The sequence below is a fragment of the Panthera leo genome, chromosome B4, assembly GCF_018350215.1.
Source record: "Panthera leo isolate Ple1 chromosome B4, P.leo_Ple1_pat1.1, whole genome shotgun sequence".
Taxonomy (NCBI): Eukaryota; Metazoa; Chordata; class Mammalia; order Carnivora; family Felidae; genus Panthera; species Panthera leo.
Window position 1 is genome coordinate 15,938,288 of NC_056685.1, and position 19,473 is coordinate 15,957,760.

The 19,473-nt window shown below is 42.1% G+C and overlaps 1 long non-coding RNA gene across 1 annotated transcript; it reads left to right on the forward strand.

The window, feature by feature from the left end:
• Positions 1-549: 549 nt before the first annotated feature.
• On the forward strand, positions 550-19,220 carry LOC122225503. The gene is made up of 3 exons (XR_006205213.1): positions 550-1,175; positions 15,294-15,402; positions 18,958-19,220. It is a non-coding gene; the product is annotated as an uncharacterized LOC122225503 (long non-coding RNA).
• Positions 19,221-19,473: the final 253 nt, after the last annotated feature.

Genomic DNA, 19,473 nt, shown 5'->3' on the forward strand with positions numbered 1-19,473 from the left:
CACGGGTCTTCCAGCTTCCAAAGCCTGCTTAGAGTTGATAGTCAGCTCAACTCGAGCCTGTCATTTTCTTATTTTAAGCTTCTTTTTTTTTTTTAACTTTTTTTTAACGTTTATTCATCTTTGAGAGACAGAGAGAGACACAGCACGAGCAGGGAAGGGGCAGAGAGAAAGGGAAACACAGAATCCGAAGCAGACTCCAGGCTCTGAGCTGTCAGCATAGAGCCCGATGCGGGGCTCGAACTCACGAACTGCGAGATCATGACCTGAGCCGAAGTTGGACACTCAACCGACTGAGCCACCCAGGCGCCCCAGCTTCTAAAGCATTAAGCAAAACCAGCCAATCTGATCCTTCCCATTACCATTGCCCCACACCGTTCAAAGGCCTTGCTTGTCTCCCAACTGAGCATTTTATTTTCACCTACACCTCACCCCAACTCACTTCAGTGAGAGTCTCAGTAATTATGATGTCAAGGGATATCACCATGCCAACTGCCACCAGCAACGGGGTCCTCATTGTGGTCTCACTGGTAAGCAGTTCAGTTCCAGAACTGTATCCTGAGGTTCTGCTTTGTAGGGCTGATTATGAGACCAGCTTTTGACCTGCCCACCACTCACCCATCCCCAAGCGAAGCTGAGGCAAATGGTTGCAAGTAGAAACTGATTTGAGAAGTGATCCCCGGAAGTAGGACTGAGAGATGTGGGAACAATAAATCATTCCATTGGAGTCTGGAGCTCGGTCCCCGTAGGCACCTCCTAAGGAACCATAGAGAATGGAACCTCAGAATTTTTCATGTGACAGCCAGTCAGGAGGAAGATGTATCCCTCAGCTCGTATCCCTATCTGTCAAGGGTTGTCTTCTGAGCTACAAACTCCTTCATGCTTTCAGGTTGCACGTGAGTGAGGACCCAGTGGGTTCTTGGAGAAATAGTATCAGAGAAGAAATGGTATCGGAGAAGCCCCAGAAAGGAAGCAGGAGATATACACAGCAACCGAAGTTTACACAAATGTGGAAATCTCAGCAGTGGATACCAGATTTAAAACCCGATCATGTACAAAGGATCAGGAATTAAATTGTCATGAGAGGTGATACAAGCTAGCGGTCAAGAAGGAATTCACAAAGCAGACTACTTGGGTTTACAGGCAGACCTTCCCACTGGCCTGCTATAGAATCTGGGGTAAGAGATCTACGCTTTCTGTACCTCAATTTCCTCATATTTGAAATGAGGATACTAATAATAGTATCTTTCTCCTGATGCCTTTGTACATAATAAATGAGATATTTTATACAAAGAGGATGCCAACATATAGACACCATATACATTTTGTTATTACATTCTTGACAGCAACAATGGCAGCTGAAAGTCAATGGAACAATAGCTTCAAACTTCTGAGGCAAAATTATTTCCAATCTAGAATTTTTATACCAAGGAACAGAGTAGAAATTACCTAATCGCCCTTCAGTAGGAGAATGATGAATATTTTGTCACTTATTCACTCATTCAGCAATTAAAATGAATGGACAAGGCTACAGGCCAGAAATCTCAACAACTACCTTAAAAAGAGCCATTAGCACTTTATGCTTCCAACTATATGACATTCTGGAAAAAGAAAAACTATGGAGACATAAAAGGATCACTGATGGCCAGGGGTTGGGGGGTGGAGAGAAAGGCAGAGCACAAGGGGAATTTTTAGGGCAGAGACACTACTTGGTGAGATATCATTATGGCGGATCTGTGCCCCACCTTCGCCTAAACCCACAGAATGTACAAAACCAAGAGGGAACCCTAATGTTAACTATGGGCTCTGGGTGATAATGATGTGTCAATACAGGTTCATCCCTTGTAACAAATGTTGATAATAGTGGAGGTTCTGTGCGTGCGGGGTAGGGGGATTTTTGCTCAACTTTGCTGCGAATCTAAAACAACGGTAAAAAATAAATTTTTTTAAGTCTTTTAAAAAAGGACCACTAGCATTTACTCTCATGATGCCAAGATAGTTTAACACGAGAAAATCTAATTTTATTTATCCTATTACCTGATCGTTTCAGAAAAGCGCGATCATCCTAGCAAAATAAAAAGGCATTTAATAAACTTAAGCAACATTGTCTTAGATTTAAAAACTCTTTAGTAAAACAGGATTTGACAGTGGTTTTTTTAAAAAGTGATAGAAAAATAATAAACATCTCAAATCAAAAGGCTTCTCGTGTTTCATTGATAAAAATTTGTCTATCAGGAATGAGATGAGCTCTCAATAACTATTTGTTACATGAAGTGTGCCCATGATCCTGAGCAGGTTCTTGACAATGGCATTTGACTACTCAACACACTAAAAATAAGTTTCAAAACTTTAAGTAAGCCCAAGTGGAACCATGTAAAAACACTCAACACTTTCATCCATAGCTCAAGACCCAGTATAATTGCAAGCTGCCAAATGTTCTATTTCTTTTTCTTTTTTTTAATGTTATTTATTTTGTGAGGGACAGAGTGAGCCTGAAGTATGGAGGGACAGAGAGATAGAATCCCAAGGAGGCTCCATGCTGTCAGCACAGAGTCAAACGTGGGGATAAATCCCCTGTGAGACTTCTCATGACCTGAGCCCGAATCAAGAATTGGGCGCTTAATTGACTGAGCCACCCAGGCATTCCCCAAATGTTCTATTTCCATATCTAAGACTCAACGTTAGGATTGATTCTACAGCTATCTCTAAAACTGGAGAAGAGAAAATAAGAAAATAAGCCTGATTTTACCGCTGGTAGCAATTAACCCAAATAATATTCTTCCCTATTCATTTGTGTGATCGATTTGATCCCTACCTAAATGCAGATTTCATTATTTTTTTTTAATGTTTATTTATTTTTGAGAGGGAGAGAGAGACAGAGCATGAGCAGGGGAGGGGCAGAGAGAGAGGGAGACACACAGAATCTGAAGCAGGCTCCAGGCCCTGAGCTGTCAGCACAGAGCCCGACGGGGGGATCGAACCCATAAGCTGCGAGATCGTGACCTGAGCCGAAGTCAGACGCTTAACATACTAAGCCACCCAGGCGCTCCCTAAACGCAGATTTTATTTTATGTTTTTTAAGTTTTTTTTAACGTTTATTTATTTTTGAGACACAGAGAGACAGAGCATGAATGGGGGAGGGTCAGAGAGAGAGGGAGACACAGAATCTGAAACAGGCTCCAGGCTCTAAGCTGTCAGCACAGAGCCCGCCGTGGGGCTTGAACTCACGGACCGTGAGATCATGACCTGAGCCGAAGTCAGACGCCCAACCAACTGAGCCACCCAGGCGCCCCTAAACGCAGATTTTAGATGCAGTAGAAAGTTTCGAGCTCTGTTAGCACAAGTAATTCACCTTTTGTTGTCACTGGCCATTCAGAATCCCTAAAGGCACCTTTCTTCCAGACGTATCTCTAGAACATGATCTCATAATTCAAAATTGAAGAAGAACATCTTAGAAATATTTTGGAATCAGGAATAAACTTTAGATCATTTTCTTCTTGTGTCCTTTCTAGCTCTTTTCTCCCAGACAAGGAGGAAGGGACCATACAATACACATGGGAAACAAGAGGTCACATTATTTTGTCACAATGCTTTGAGCTTGCAATCCTGTTGCCTCTGCCAGAAATTCTTTTGTTCCAGATATGTCCAGGGCTTATTCCCTCTTTCTTCAGTCTGACCAAATATTACCTTAATAAAATGAGAACTCCCCCTCAACCTTAGGTGCCCAAAATTTCTTACCTTGCTATACGTTTTCCATAGCCCTTATCAGCACCAAGTACATTATATATTTATTTGTACATTGTCAATCTCTCCCAGTTACAATGGAAGCTTTGTGAAAGCACAGATTTTTTGTCTATTTTGCTCTATCCCTGCATTCTTGGTGCCTGGAACACATAGAAGCTACAAAATAAATATTTGTTAAATATACAAATGCATGTAAATTCTAGAACGTTTAGGATACACAACCACTATTTTTCTGTAGCTAAGCTAAATACTGGTTTTCCTCTGGAAATTTGAATGGCCCTTAGAAATGCTGGGCACAATAACAGTAATAATACAAGAGCAAATATAAGAAGCTTTAGTCCCTAAACAATGCAGAATAAAGTATAATGAAAGACCAGGAAATTGTATTAGCTACAGACTGGAAAAGTCTAGCAAGTCGTTTCCCTATTAAAATATTTTTCCCACTGGGGTGCCTGGGTGGCTCAGTGAGTTGAGTGCCCACCTCTTGATTTCACTCCAGATCATAATCCCAGGGTCATGGGATCAAGCCCCACATTGGGCTCTGCACTGAGTGTGGAGCCTGCGTGAGATTCTCCCTCTCTCCCTCTCTCCCTCTCTCCCCCTCTCCCCCACTCATGCTCTCTCTCTATATCTCTAAAATAAAATATTTTTCCCATTAAAAATGTCAATTGGAAACACTTCTTTGGAAAAGGTGATACATACGTACAATTACAGAACTAAGATTCGAATAAATTACTCCCTGATTTTCCTATTCTGACACTCAAGAGTACTTTGTTGTAAGAGAAAGAGTGCGAGCTTCTCATTCAAAAAGATCTGGCGTGTATCCTGGTTCAGCCACTCACGGGGTGTGACCGTAAGCGTATTTAACCTCGTCAAGTTTCTTCATCTGCAAAGCAGGGGTAAAATGAATGTAATCCAGACTCAACTCTGCCTCCTGGTTTGTCTAAGTGAAGGACATCATGAGTCTGCAAGTTGCCCACACCTCCTGTTCCGCACCACTACCCCACATCTGCCCGATCAATAAGCCATTTCTGTTCTGTACCGTGAAGACATCTTTAATTCATTCATTGCTCTCCATCCACACTACCATCTGCCACTTCCATGGCCCAGATCACCATCGCCGCTCTTCATCTGGGTTATTGCAACAATCTCTTAGCTGATTTTACAGCAGACAGTTTCCCCTCTACCATAACCAGTTCCCCTCCATTGCCCACACATCAGAAGGAAAGATCACTCTAAAACGCACACATGAGAAGGAGCAGCAGACGTTTCCCTCTTTTCCTGGCAGTCTAATATTCTAATCCCTCTTTCCACCTTTGTCCATGTTCTGGGAGAATTCCACATTTTCTGAATTGGGGCAGGAAAAAAGCCAATCTCCCACTATCAAAGTCTGTAGGAGTCATACGTTCTATCTCATAACCCTCTGGCAGCTGAGTTATGGGCCTGTGATCCCCGTACGGCCAATCATCCACGAGGATTCAGTGGCTTTTCAGTGGTGTTTATCCATGGAGAGGTATAGATTACAAAGCCCTGGCAGGCTTGTTGTCCCTGTCACCTGGTCCCCTTTGATTCAGATCCATTTTCCAAGCTCTATTCTCCGGGCCTCCTGGTATTTCCAGAACTACCCAAGATGTTTCCTTCCCCTAAATTCCAGCCCTGCCCATGTCAACTACCTATGCTGGCAACCAAGAGCACCGCCTGGTACATCATGAAACACTCACCCCCTCCAACTCCTACAAGCCCTCCTACCACTTCCAGCGGCCTCGTGCTAACCCCCACCATCCTTAGACCTGCTTTTGGACTCGAGTACCGCTCACCTGTCTGGCTGCTGCTTCTCACTTTACACCCCAGCCACACGTCCCTTCCTGCCCTTGGGCTAGCAGGGTGTGTCCTCTCTTGCTTCTGGACATGCTTGCTTTTCTCTACCCAAAATCCTCCCCCCCTGCACATAAGCTTCCTTCCCTCCCTTTGCCAGAGGATTCTTCAACTAGCATGGAACACAGCTAGAGGCACAACCATACTGACGTCCTTAAGTTTCATGAAGAGACTGCTTTTGCGCTAGCTGCAGTTAAAGAACAAATTCCAGAGCAGGGCCCACTTTGGGTCATGAGCTCACTTTTCTCATAACACAGATGAGGTGTTGTGACTGTCTCACGGAGGTCAAGGGCCCACCTGTGTGGCCTGGAGGGAGAGTCTTTGACTGTCCTCCCTCTGCCCCCCTGTGGTGTACTTTGCCTACAGAGATGACCCAATATCTAGCTATTTTATTTAGGAAAGAATTTCTTTTTTTTTTTTTATTTGTTTTTTATTTTGAGAGAGAGAGACAGCGAGCGCAGGGGAGGAACAGAGAGAGAAGGAGACAGACAATCTCAAGCAGACTCTGCACTGCCAATGCAGAACCTGAAGCAGGGCTCAAACTCCTGAACCATGAGATCGTGACCTGAGCTGAAATCAAGAGTCGGCCGCTTAACTGACTGAGTCACCCAGGGGCCCCTAGGAAAGAACTTCTGAGCTCTGATTATGAGTGGAGGAGAGAGATTCTCCCTCTTTAGGAGATTCTCTTTAGGAGAGAGAATTGGAGGGAAGCAGTCGGCACTTCTGGAGAAAATAACAAAAATAGAGCTCTACAATGAGGACAAAGCTGAAGTTGAGTGTTTTGAATTGTCTGAAGGCAGTGGACACTCAGGGCTGGGAGGGAACTCTAGGAGGTGGGAAAAGAGCACCTGTTAAGTGACAGGAGAGGACAGAAGTTGCAGGTGTTTTATAAATCTGCCTAGGCTTCTTGGTGGCAGTCATCGCCATTTATGGATGGAAAAGCGTCCCAGTGCGTTAAGTGACAAGGAGAAGTAAGATGAACTTGAGATTTAAAGTCAGGCAGACATGAATTCTCAGTCCTGGCACCTTCAGGTTCAGTCAACTTAAACTCTCTGAGACTCAATTTCCTCATTTGAAAAATTAGAATAAAATACCGTTCTCAGTATTAAATGTCCAAAGCAAGATGAAGACCTATGTGTATAGTATGGTCCCATTTGTCTTTTTTAGCACAGGTGGTATAGTCATCAAATATCACTATATCTGCATGAAGTGGAAACAGTAGTTACTTCTGGGAAGGAAGAGGAGTGAGACATTCCATTATAGTATATTCCTTTGTCTTGTTTGATTTAAATACGAGGTATGAATTGTATCTCTTTTCATTAATTCATTACACAAAAATATCTATTTTACAAAGTTGTCGCCAAGAAAACCCACCCTACATGGGTTCCCTTCCCCTTGCAAGAGTTCATATATCACGCATCTGGATTAGCATATGACATCTGGAGACCTTCTAGTGTAAACCGCGTTGGTCACTGTGAAGGAGCCCACACATGTACTTTAGTCTGAGTGTGTGTGTGTGTGTGTGTGCGCGCGTGTGTGTAAATCTTCCATGTATATAGTAAATGGGCATCAGACAACTTGAACCCATATCCTATTGAGACTCACTAAGTCATCTTCAAGAAAACTTACGAAGTTTGAAGGCTCTTAGATCATACCTCAATCTATAACAGTTCAATTTTTAATAGGGGGAAAATAAACATTAAATATTGAAAAAGCAACTTGGACACTTTCCAATTCTGAACATTGATATACAAGGTGAAGGTGGTCCAATCTGAGCTAATAATTCTGAAAACTGGGGGAAATGTTTTGGTACTTGTAGAATAACCCTCATTTCTACCCATCGGGAAACCACTGTCTGTGACAGGTCCTCTAACTCACTGACCATCACCTGCTAAGGTCTGCCCGTAATTCTGCACCCTTGGCTCCCATGAGCCATTTCACCAACCGAGTCTCTAAATCAACAGCATATTCGCCCACCTGTTCATTTTTCCACTCTATGAATGGAAAAATGGAACACAGGGCCAAAAGCAAGGGTCTTTTGAAATGAACAATCTATTAACCCAGAATAAGTAGTAATAGGAAGAAGCCACTGTGACTTACCAGTCTGCATTGGATATTCATTAGAAGCAAACACATAAAATATATTGTGGATCTAAATATATAACTCATGCTGTGTAAAGATATTCCAAAGTACCAGAGGCCCAGGTACCTATCAAGTATTCATGTGGTTCTTCTAAATACATGTTTTATTTACCATAAAATATATAAAATATTTACTTTTTTTTCTAAAAAGATCCTGTGAATTATTCAAATCCCAAAGAAAGATCATTTCGCCATTTCTTTCCATGGGTAAAACAGGTTTCTTGGATCAGTAGCAATTTTTTTAAAAAAGCAATCCTGACATCCCAGGAAAGCACAATTCGGGAAAATCAAACACTCACACAGGAGACTTAATTGGTTCAAAAGCCAACGTGAAAAATTGGATGTCTGTATGGAAAAAATCAAAAGTAGTCATGGGGATTAACAAATAGCACTATCATGATTAGAGAATAGTACAGAAATTAAATATCATTCTTCCATACCTTATTAAAGCAGGAGATGAAAAACTAAGGTTTGGGGCGTTTTTTTAAATCTAGAGTCACCTGAACAGCAATGGAATTTCTAGTTAAGCCAAAACTATTTTGACAATTAAGCAAATCCTTGATGAATACAATACTCCATTTCAGACCCCTTATTTTTTTTGTTATTATCTTTTCCATCCTGTTATAAACAGACATGTAAATAGCATTTCCCCAGAAGAACAATTGGTAAGGAGACACCTGCTTACTATTTTACCTTGGAGTCGCCGTTCCTTAAGAGAACATTTTCTTAATCTCTTAAATTCAATGAATTGCTTAGCCTGGCTCCATGCCAGACACATGGATCCCTGCACAGTTCCAACTCACATATGTTATAAACCTCAATTCTTATTCTCTTAGAGTCTACATGATGTGTCAATGGTAATTTCCCTTTTAAGTTAGGAGATAGCCATATGTTTACCCATCTTAATTAATTTTCCCTTGGAAAATGTTCCTTTAATGATGTGTTTCATATTTGAATGAGTCCCATTTCCCACCTGTGTTCAAAGGCACCTGATTCTAATGGGTTGATTCTCGAGGTTAAAAAAAGGATACTTTGATAACGACCTTACATGTTTGATGTAACCTGTTGTTTTATCACCTCATTACTCCATTAAGACTTTTCAATGTTATTGAACATCTTGTGGATATGTAGCTAAAATATAAATGTAACCAGATTTGTATTATAGCCAAAATTATAGAGCCAAGACAACTTGGCCTTTTCCTCGCGCTTTCTTCGAGGGGCTTTCGTGAACAACGCTGAGCCTGTCTCGGCCAATCATCTTCACTGTCTTTCTTCCACGGGCACCTTTTTTTCTCTTTAAGTTTTCCTCTGTGTATCACTTTGCCTCAGTTAGGTTTCCAGCACGCACAGAAAATAAAAGTTTGAAGGAGTCATTCAAATCATCTGAGCCGATAGCATGTTTCGTGTCTGGATCGCTGGAGGAAGGCCAGCAGGGCCAGAATTTTCTTTCCTGCCTTATCCAAACAACAGCCTAATTACCCTTTCTATTCCAGCTGTGAAAGCCCAGCCAGTGGGAAGCTAACAGATTTTTCCCTAGTCCCAAAGCAAGTGATTAGCCGCTGAGGACCCAGGAACCTCCACCATCTCCGTGGGTGCCATCAAATATTACCCCCTGTGCAGCTGAGCTGGACCATATTTCTCCACCCACCTTCCTGAGAACAGCTGTAGGCTGTTGAAGTTACTGGTCACATTCTACTTTAGACTGACTGACTGTGCCCTAATTATTTTAAATCTGTTCCAGAAAATAGTACATACGTACAACAGTAAATACGTACAATAGTTAATACTACTAAATACAGAAAATAATACCATTTACAAGTAGTAAATACGTACAATAACGTGAGTACTAACATTAGGGCTTTCCCTCGAGTGAAAATACCTTAAAAATTAAAAGGCTTTCAGTCAGAATTTTGTTTTAGGTGGGTATAAATTACAGGAATTTGTCGGCGATAGAGAGAGAACCAGCTAGGAATGGGCCAGCGTCTCTCAGAAATGTTTAGGTGTTTAAGTAAAAACAAGGACAGCTAGAGAACTAAAATGTAATACAAGAGATTGCAAAAAATCTAAAATTACCGACCAAGGATGAGTTGCCATTTTAAGAACACACCTTTTTATAGAATCGGTCACCAAGTTTGAGCGGAACTGAACAGATGGGTATCAGCCAACACAGGTAAGAAAGTTTCCTCGTCTGTGAAACAACATGGCACAACAGACACCTGAAGGAAGGAAAATTCCTCTGGCTTTTTTTTCTCATCAGCTATTTTTTAGCAAAGCACATTCTCCGAATTTGTAAAGTTTCAGTACAGGTATTGGAATAACATGACTTAATTTGAGCCCCACACATAAGTAACTGGTCACTCTTTCATACCTTTTTCCCCCAGGAATAACCAATTAACTGTATACATCCATTTTTTTTGCATTTCTAGGTATTTAAGAAATTTAAAATTTCCCATTTTTTCCTAGTTCCTTTTTAAAATTTTTAATGTTTATTTATTTTTGAGAGAGAAAGAGAGAGAGAGAGAGAGAGAGAGAGAGAGAGAGAGAGAGAATGAGTGGGGGAGGGGCAGAAAGAGAGGGAGACACAGAATCTGAAGCAGGCTCCGGGCTCTGAGCCGTCCACACAGAGCCTGACCCGAGGCTCGAACCCACGAACCGTGAGATCATGACCTGAGCCTAAATTGGATGCTTAACCAGCTGAGCCACCCAGGTGCCCCTCCTATTTCCTTTTTACTGGTCTTTTTTAGTTAAGGAAATATACAAAGCTCAAGAGTTTTTCTGTTCGTAAGTCCAAGCTCCCTGAGGACAGGGGTGCTGCCTACCTTGCCCACCCTCTAACCTTGGCATTCAGAACGACACTATTCCTTGAGCAGGTGCTGTCAAGAGTTTGCAGCATAAACGAAAAACTCACGGAAGGAATGGAAAAATCACTTGCGCAATATGCATCATCATCATGTCTTACAAATATAAATAAATTCCATGCTATCTGGAGCTTTTAGGAAATATAAGCGGCTTCTTGAATTTGAAAATGACAGATCTGTGGAACTCACTCCAGCAGCAAACAGAGCAAAAGACTTTCTTCTGAGACCACTGGCAGGCCAGACTAAAATGTCATGTTTACTGGGGAAAAGAGACGAGTTCTATTTTAGAAGTGGCGACACCCAACACCAGCTGCGTTCTTTCAGGAACAGGAAAGCCGGAAAGTATAAAATAAAAACTTGCGGACGAAGAGCCACAGTTAGAAGGAGTGGACGTGCCTTTGAATGCACAACCTCCCACACCTTAGGACGGAGTGGTTAGCAGGCTCTCTTATCATCAAGCGTTGCCTTCACGATGGCTCTGGTTATGCTCCCTTATCCTAAAACCAAAGCGAATCATACCATTAGCAGTTGAAGGCTCTGTTCATGCCACGCGTATGTTAATGTGTCCCCGGTTTGGGGGGTGGAAGAAAGGATGAAAACCACTGAAACAATGTGGGCGTTTTCTCCCTAAATTTCAATCCTCAGTCCCTTCCTCTCTGCTCTGCTCCTCGGGGAACGCGTCCACGTGCTTGGATTGGCTCCATCGCTCCGTAATTGGATGGCTTCTACATTTGCCCTCCGACTGCGTCCTCCCTGGTACACAGAAAACTCCTATCTCTGGAAGGCTGCCCAGTACCTCCACTTGGATTGGCCACAACTTTTATCTGTTCCTCCTCCCAGACCGCGTCTTCCTCATGGCCTCCCTAGTCCCTGCAAGGATACTATCAAGCCCTGCCATGCCACTCAGGCTAGATTTCCCAAATTCATCTCTGCCCCACCCCCTTCCCTCCCCTTCAATCCACTCCCAAGGTCACCGCTTTCCCCTGTTATAGCATCGGATCTGCTCCCTTGACATCAAGTTCGTCGTCTTCTGGTCTATCCTACATGCCACTACCGAAATAATTTTCCTTAAACTTGCCACACTGCTGTTTCAAAATCTAATATTCAGGGTCCTTCAATCGCCTCTCCGTTGAGATGAAATTCCGTGATCAACTCTTCTCCCCTGTTATTATCAGCACCGAGACAGCAGGGTTCAATATCCTGGGTTTGTTACTATCGGTGTGATCTCAGCCTTCCTATCTCCATGCCTCAGTTTCTTCACCTGAAAAATGTCCTCTTGCGGTTGTGTCAAGATGAAATGCATTAATGTACACTAGGAAGTTAGAACGGTGGCAAATACTTAGTACATGTTTTATCGGTATTTCTTGTTATGACTGATCTCCTCGTCTAACACACGGACATTCTCACCATTTCCCACACGTGTCTTCATGGTTATCATTCCTAATCTGTTCACCTTGTTCCCTCTGCCTTGAGTGACCTTTTCTGCACCTGAAATCCACCCACTTTTCAAAATCCACCTCAAATACCAAGTGTTCCCTTGAAACTTTCACTTAAAAGATTTCTTTTTCTGAATTTGAGGTAATAGGTCTACCCCATCTTTACTCACAATAAGTGAAATAATACAGATTTTTGTATTTTTAAAATCTCTGTATAAAACGCTATCTTATAGAGCCATTATCGCAGCCACCTTCCAAATATTTTTTGTTATGGTGTTTTATTCCCTTTGTTTGTAAGTGACTTTGAATTTGAAATCGCTCTCAATGGCAAAACCAGAAACAAAAACACGGCTTTAGAAAGAAAGAAATTAGAGCTTTCTAAAAAACACAATATTCTAGGCTTTAGGAAGCTTTTTAAGAGAAAAGAGAGTAAATCTTTTTTGAAAGCATTTCTGAGGAATCTGAAGAAACAGACGTAGCCTTATGCCAGTGTTGTGCCATTTGCTAGTATTACAGATGATTTTAAAATTTGGATGACTCTTTGTTTCCCTTCAGCTTCCTTTTTTCCCCGCTGTCCTTGATGCATTGGGAGGCTTTAAAGGTTGGCCTCTCACGGAGACAGATCACACCTGGGGAAACTCGTAGAGGTGCAGCCAATTAATTGTGGAGTCAGACACTCCCCAGGGTAGTGACCGTGCGTTCCCACTACCCACTCGACTTTAGGCTTCTTCTCATATGATAGATCGTTGCTTTTAATGAGCGAAAAGCGCCCCCGTGAGGTTCGGATCTGACCCTGAGTTTGTTTGGTTTTTTTAACCTAAAGATGATGCACTTTCCTATGGAAAATCTGGCGGCACTCCGAAAACCACGCTCTCCCCGGCGCCCCCTTCTCTCCCCTTTGAGGTCCTTATTGGTAGCAGATCCCCCCCAGGTGGTCCCTTCGCTCACCCACCTGCTTCCAGTCAATGGCCACACACCATCTTCCACCTGTCCTCACTGGAATGTTCCATGCTCTATGCTTCCTCGGGGCAGGATCCCTTGGTGGACCCATCCATTCCAATGTCTTCCTGAGAGAACCAAAAGAATGACTTCCACAGTGGTCTGTGTTGGGCCCCTCCCTCCTCTCAACAGCTGATTCCCTTGGTTTCTCTCTCCCACTCTCATCCGTCCCAACCCTCTCCCCTAGGCTTTTTAGTATCTTTGACAAAGATTCTCTTATCTGTGTTTATTCTTACAAAATGTATAGTTTGGATTTGTGGGCATTTCTTAAAGCCTCACAGAAATGGTACTGGGCCACCTTCGTTCCTCAGCACCGCATCTTTAAGACATCCACGTTGTTGTATGTGTGGTCAGTGCATTGCTTCTGGCTACTGCCTGTATTCTATCTAATGTTCCACTTAGAATTTTACATCTATGTTCTTCCTCAGTGTAGACAACCAGATGGCCTCCAGTTCCCACAAACAGTGCTATGATGAACACCCAGGTTCCACTGTGGACCCGGGCGCGAATTCCTTCGAGAAATTCCAAAGAAGAGAATTCCCAGAATCTACGATATGCACATACTTACTTTGATCATTTTCTGCCAGGATACCCTTTGGGATGGCTACCCCAATCTGAGGGTACCTCATACCCTCATGTGGCAACTCTGCATCCCCCTCATTCTGCCAGGCTAACGTGTGTGAGGAGACATTTCACTGTAATTTTAAATTACATTTCTAATGAATAATGTATTTGGGTAACTCTTCGGGGCTGGTTAACCTCTGGGGTTTTCCCTTCTGTAAGTTGGCTATTCATATTCTTAGCCCATTTTTTAATGTTAGGTTTCCTACTTGCTTCTGGTTACTTTGCAGACAGTCCCCATTCCTTATCTGGTAGGTTTCAGTCCTTTGTCCGTTTTAGGCACTGTCAGATAATCTCCCATATTTGTCGCTTCTGACCTTGTCCATGGAATCTTTTATTGAATGGAATCCTTGGTTTTGCTTTATGGCATGTGCTTGTGAAGGTGTAGGAAATCCCTTTGACCCCCATATGAGAAGTTTCTCTCTGACATTGTCTTCTATGAAATTTTAATGCATATTTTCCACATTCAAGTCTTGAATTCATCTGGAGTCCACCTTTGCAGATGATATAAGATATTATGTTCATTTTTCTTATATGGGGAGCCCATTTTCCCAACATCATCTATTAGCATGCAGCTTCCCCATTAATTTGAGTGCCATCTTTATGATATATTAAGTCACTGAATTGTCTATTCTATTCCAATGTATATTTGTTCTTACGCTAGTGTCATTGTTTTTACATTAATGTGGCTTTGTAGTATATCTTAATACGTATCTTAGAGGACAAGAACCCTCTCTTTTCATTTTTCTAAAGACTGATTTAGCCATTCTTGGATGTTTATTCTTTCACATACATTTTATAGCACATCCAACCAGGATTTTGAAATTTCCCTTGAAAATGTAGATTAAATCATGAAAAACTGACATCTTTATATTAACATTCATCCAAAGACAATGAAAATTAATTATTTGAATTCACTTTTGCATCCTTTATTTAGCATAAAACTTTTCTCCAAAAGTGTTTGTATTCTTTGTTAATTCCTAAATGCTTTTACATGCTATTGGAATTATGAATCATATCTCATATTTTCTTGACAATGCATACAATTATTTTTTTAACGTTTCATTTATTTTTGAGAGAGAGCACGAGTAGGGGAGGGGCAGAGAGAGGGGGACAGAGGATCCAAAGTGGGCTCTGTGCTGATAGCAGCCAGCCCTGATGTAGGGCTAGAACTTAAGAACTTCAAGATCATGACCTGAGCCAAAGTCGGATGCTCAACCAACTGAGCCATCCAGGTTCCCCAATACAATTATTTTTTTTTAATCATTGATTTTGGTAAGTCTAGATTAAGTCTAGACTAGTAAGTCTAGTCTAGATTTTGTATATCTAGCAATCTTCCTAAACTCCCTTAATTGTTCTAGTAGCTTGTATATTAATTCTGTGGGTTTTTTTCTGGGTAAATTATATCATCTGCAATAATGACAGTTCCATCTCTTTCTTGACCAAACATTGTATGTAATTTCTTTCCTTTCCTTCCAGCATTCACTAGAATTATCATAGCCACTATTAGTGCTCATAGACACTCTTATCTTTCCCCTACCTAAAAGGGATTTTTTTAGTGTGGAATATACAATGGTGGCAAACATTTTCCACTTTCCCCCCATTTCCCATTATGTTACAGAACCTCTGAATTTTTGGCTGGACTCACAACCGACCAGAATCAAGACTACCTTCCCCAACCTCTCTTGCAGTTACATATGACCTCGTGGCTAAGTTCTGATCGATGGGATGTGAGTAGACGTGATATATTCATCTTTTGGTTGTAACTTTACAAAAAGAAATGGAAGGGTGCCTGGGTAGCTCAATTGGTTAAGCATTCGACTTTTGATTTCAGCTCAGGTCATGATCTCGAAGTTCACGGGATCAAGCTCTGAGTTGGGCTACTCACTGACAGCGTGGAGCCTGCTTGGGATTCTCTCTCTCCCTCTCTCTATCTCTCCCCTGATCGTGCTGTCTCTCTCTCTCTCAAAATAAATAAGCATTTAAAAAAATAAAAATGGGGGTGCCTGGGTAGCTCTGTTGGTTAAGCATCGGACTTTTGGTTTCAGCTCAGGTCATAACCTCATGGTTCGTGAGACTGAGCCCCATATCGGGCTCTGCACTGACAATGCAGAGCCTGCTTGAGATTCTCTCTTGCCCTCTCTCTCTATGCCCCTCCCCTACTTGTGCTGTCTCTGTCTCAAGATAAACAAATGTTAAAAATTAAATAAAATTAGAATTAGAGTTACATTTAAAAGGAAATGGCATGGCTCTCCTTTCCTCATTCCTGGTGGCTGAAATATGCATAATGTGATAGGTAGAGTAGCCACCATGGATCATTGATGACACCAGCCCCCTAGGGATGTCACACCTACCTGATAGAGGGAGCCTGGGCCCCCCAAACCATGACATTGCCCTGTCGGTCCTGAACTGTTATACAAACAACACACTTGGAATAAACACTTAAACTTTTATTTATACCCTATGTATAAATGCTGATAGGGCTGGATTTAAGTCTTAGCACAAAGTTCATCTCTTTTCAATTCTGTAAAAATACCAAGCCACCGTCGTCTTGTATCCAGTGCTGTTTTGAAAGTTTGATTTTTGTTTCTCTGTAGGTCCTCGTCTGTCTATCTCTAGAAATTTTCATAATTCGCTCTTTCTCCTTGAAGTTCTTAACATTTAGTATCACCTCCTGGTATGTGGGTTTTGTTGTTTGCTTTTTTTTTTAATAAAATATTTTTTAACGTTTATTTATTTTTGGAGCGAGAGAAAGAGACAGAGTGTGAGTGGGGGAGGGGTAGAGAGAGAGGGAGACACAGAATCTGAAGCAGGTTCCAAGCTCTGAGCTGTCAGCACCTAGCCTGACTCGGGGCTCAAGCTCACGAACCGCGAGATCATGACCTGAGCCAAAGTCAGACACTTAACCGGCTGAGCCACCCGGGCTCCTCATCTGGTTTGCTTTTTAACAGCTATGACATACCCGGCATTTTATGAGGCACCTGTCCTGGTCAGAGATTCACCTCTAAACTCCTGAAAAGAGGAGGTATTATGAATAGATAGTTCCCCTCTGTTGCAATCTACTAGCCCTAGGGGTTTAGAGACACAGAAGTGAACACATTGCCAGAGTGTGGCTGGTCACACCTCGTTTATTTTTATAAACTCATCAGTCCTTTAAGTCTTCTGTTCTGCCTTAATATTAGCCCAAGGGCCCTGGCATCAGAGATGTGGGCCGTAACGGTTGATTTCTGTAATGAAGGGTCCATCAACTATTGACTCAAGACCTTGTAAGGAAGAAGCAGGGACAGAACATGGACACTCATCTGCATCCTATTGTCTCACTGCACCTGCACTGTTCTCAAACTACTCCTCTTCCCTCCAATCTGCCCTTCATTTGCCCCCCACACAAACACAGCTCACCATACTGTCACTCTCCCGAGGAGGTTCCTGCCTTTTTTGTTAATTTCTCAAATCCATGCTTTCCTCTCACTTCTAGTTTCTCTAAGGTTGATTTGACAAGAGGAAGCCAGCAACCTATCCTAGTTTGCCATCCCTACGGGAAGCCAAATCAGATACAGGAATTTTTTAATGGTCTTATGGAGATACTGGCACATTAATAATAAATAATAAAACTTTTGGACCTGCAAGGAAGAAAAGATGCCTTTGCGAGAGGCTGGAGAGGAATAAAAAATCAAGACAAATTAAGACAAACAGGACCTTGCTGGACCACCTATAGGCGGTCCACTCTGTAGGCAGCTACAAATTACTCAAACCATCAGTGAGGTCATCTCTGGGGAAAGGCATGACCAGAGTAGGGACACAATAGGAATTCCCCCAGAAAATCCCCTACTGAGGCACCCCTTAACTGATTGGAATGGTGAATAGGATTCAGGTAAGAAGAGGGATCAAATAAAGCTTTCTTTCCCATTACTGATCAGTATATCCTAGAAACACATTGCAAATGCAACACAACTGAAATGAGTGTGCTGGGTATCCTCAGTTTTTCTTTTCTGAAATTTGCATGGGCCGTTCATTATCTAACCGGAGACTTGCCCTAGCGACTTTAGGGAGGTCGTCATTCTGACGTGTCATAGTCAAAGGACTACGGATGCCAGTGTATTTGGTGCTGCTGAGTCGATGTGACTTTACTGAAGCCCAAAGACAATTGGAAATCACAGCCTCTGGGCATTGTCTTAGCCCAGTGCCCCAAAGAAATCCCAGGACTGTAATTAAACTGATGGGTGTCAGGAGAGAGAGTAAAAGTTCTAAAGTCTTGCATGTGAATTTTGATGAGTCTGAGTTTTTTCTCCTACCTTTTCTAGAAAAAAAGTAGGGATGTCTGGTCTTTTAAAATAAGCATTAGAGGATCCCAAACACAAACCTCAGAAGGGCCATTCTAAAGAGCAAAACAGGGAAAATATCATCAGAAGATACTACTGTTGGCAATTGAACTGGATTGATCCCGAAATAATACTGTCACACGCTACCTTAATAAAGGTATTGGCGTCTCAGACTTCATTCTATCACATCATCCACCCCTAGAGACAGCCGTGCCCGTTAGTATTAATTAAATGTGAATGTTAAAATATAGAAAGATTTATAACTTCCTCGGCCTGTCAGGTATGCTGTAGCCGAAATGCATCAAGGAGGATGAATGACCCAGTCTACCAAATGTGAATTACGATCCACTTCCCCAAATTGACCAGAGCATTTTAAAAGTATTTCGGGGAATTTGCCAAACAAGCCCTTTCCATCCTGTCTCCTCATCCCCATTCTACCCACTCCAACTATCATAAAAGAAATGTATCTACACGAAGCAGTGTATAAAATTGGGGCCCAGGCTCTAAAAGGGGAAAAAGTGGGTAGAAAGATCTAGTGATCAAGTGCCAAGTCGCACAGTTGCGAAGGAAAACGGCGTGGGCTAGAATCCCCCCTACTTGGACCGCGGCCAAACAGAACTATATATTTCACATAATCTACCAGTACAGATTTAAGGTGGGTCAGAAACAAAATTCTCGTCTTATTTTACACTCGGGGTTAGATGCCAGAACGAATGGATGTCAAAACATCTCTGAAATTTCACAACAGAAAATAGACCACAAATGTGATACTGACAGTCACTGCTCATCATGACACTTCATGCTGCTTTCAAAGCCAACGTTTTTCAAAACCTAACCAATTTACCCACATTATGATTTGTGGGAACTCACGTGAAGTTCTGAAACCCTGATTTTTATATATTCAATGTACTTATCTGGTCAGAGTGTCTATGTTAACATGACTTTATCATCCCTTTTTCTTTACAGCTTTATAGCATGACATTACAATTCTAGGACACTCTTCCCCGGGAATAACTCGATTGATCAGTACAGGAGCTTCCCCAAAGATCCACAAAGCCTTCCCTACAAAGCATCGACAGTGGGTTTACGCTTCCCTTCCCTCTTCAAACGTCTTGCCTCAAATTTCTTGCTTTGTCATTTCCTCTAAATCCTTAAGTATTAGATCATGATCCTTATCGAATACTGACCAAGCCTCTGCTTTGAAAGCCCCACCTTAGACAAAGTTTCAAATTCTTCACGGAATCCAACTTGCCTTTCTCCTCTGAGACCCTGTAAAAACTGTGGAGGTGCTGTCCCCCCTTATTACAGTAAGCAGTAAACTCCGTCTTGTGCACAGCTTGTGTGGGTAATATTTGGGAAGAAGTTGACAGCAGATAATGTAGGATAGCTGCACGTTCATTAAATGCACTTGGAACTTGTGGAGAGAAGGATAATATAAATGACAAATTATTTTTCACCTTAGTAAAGGCTCATCTGGAAGAA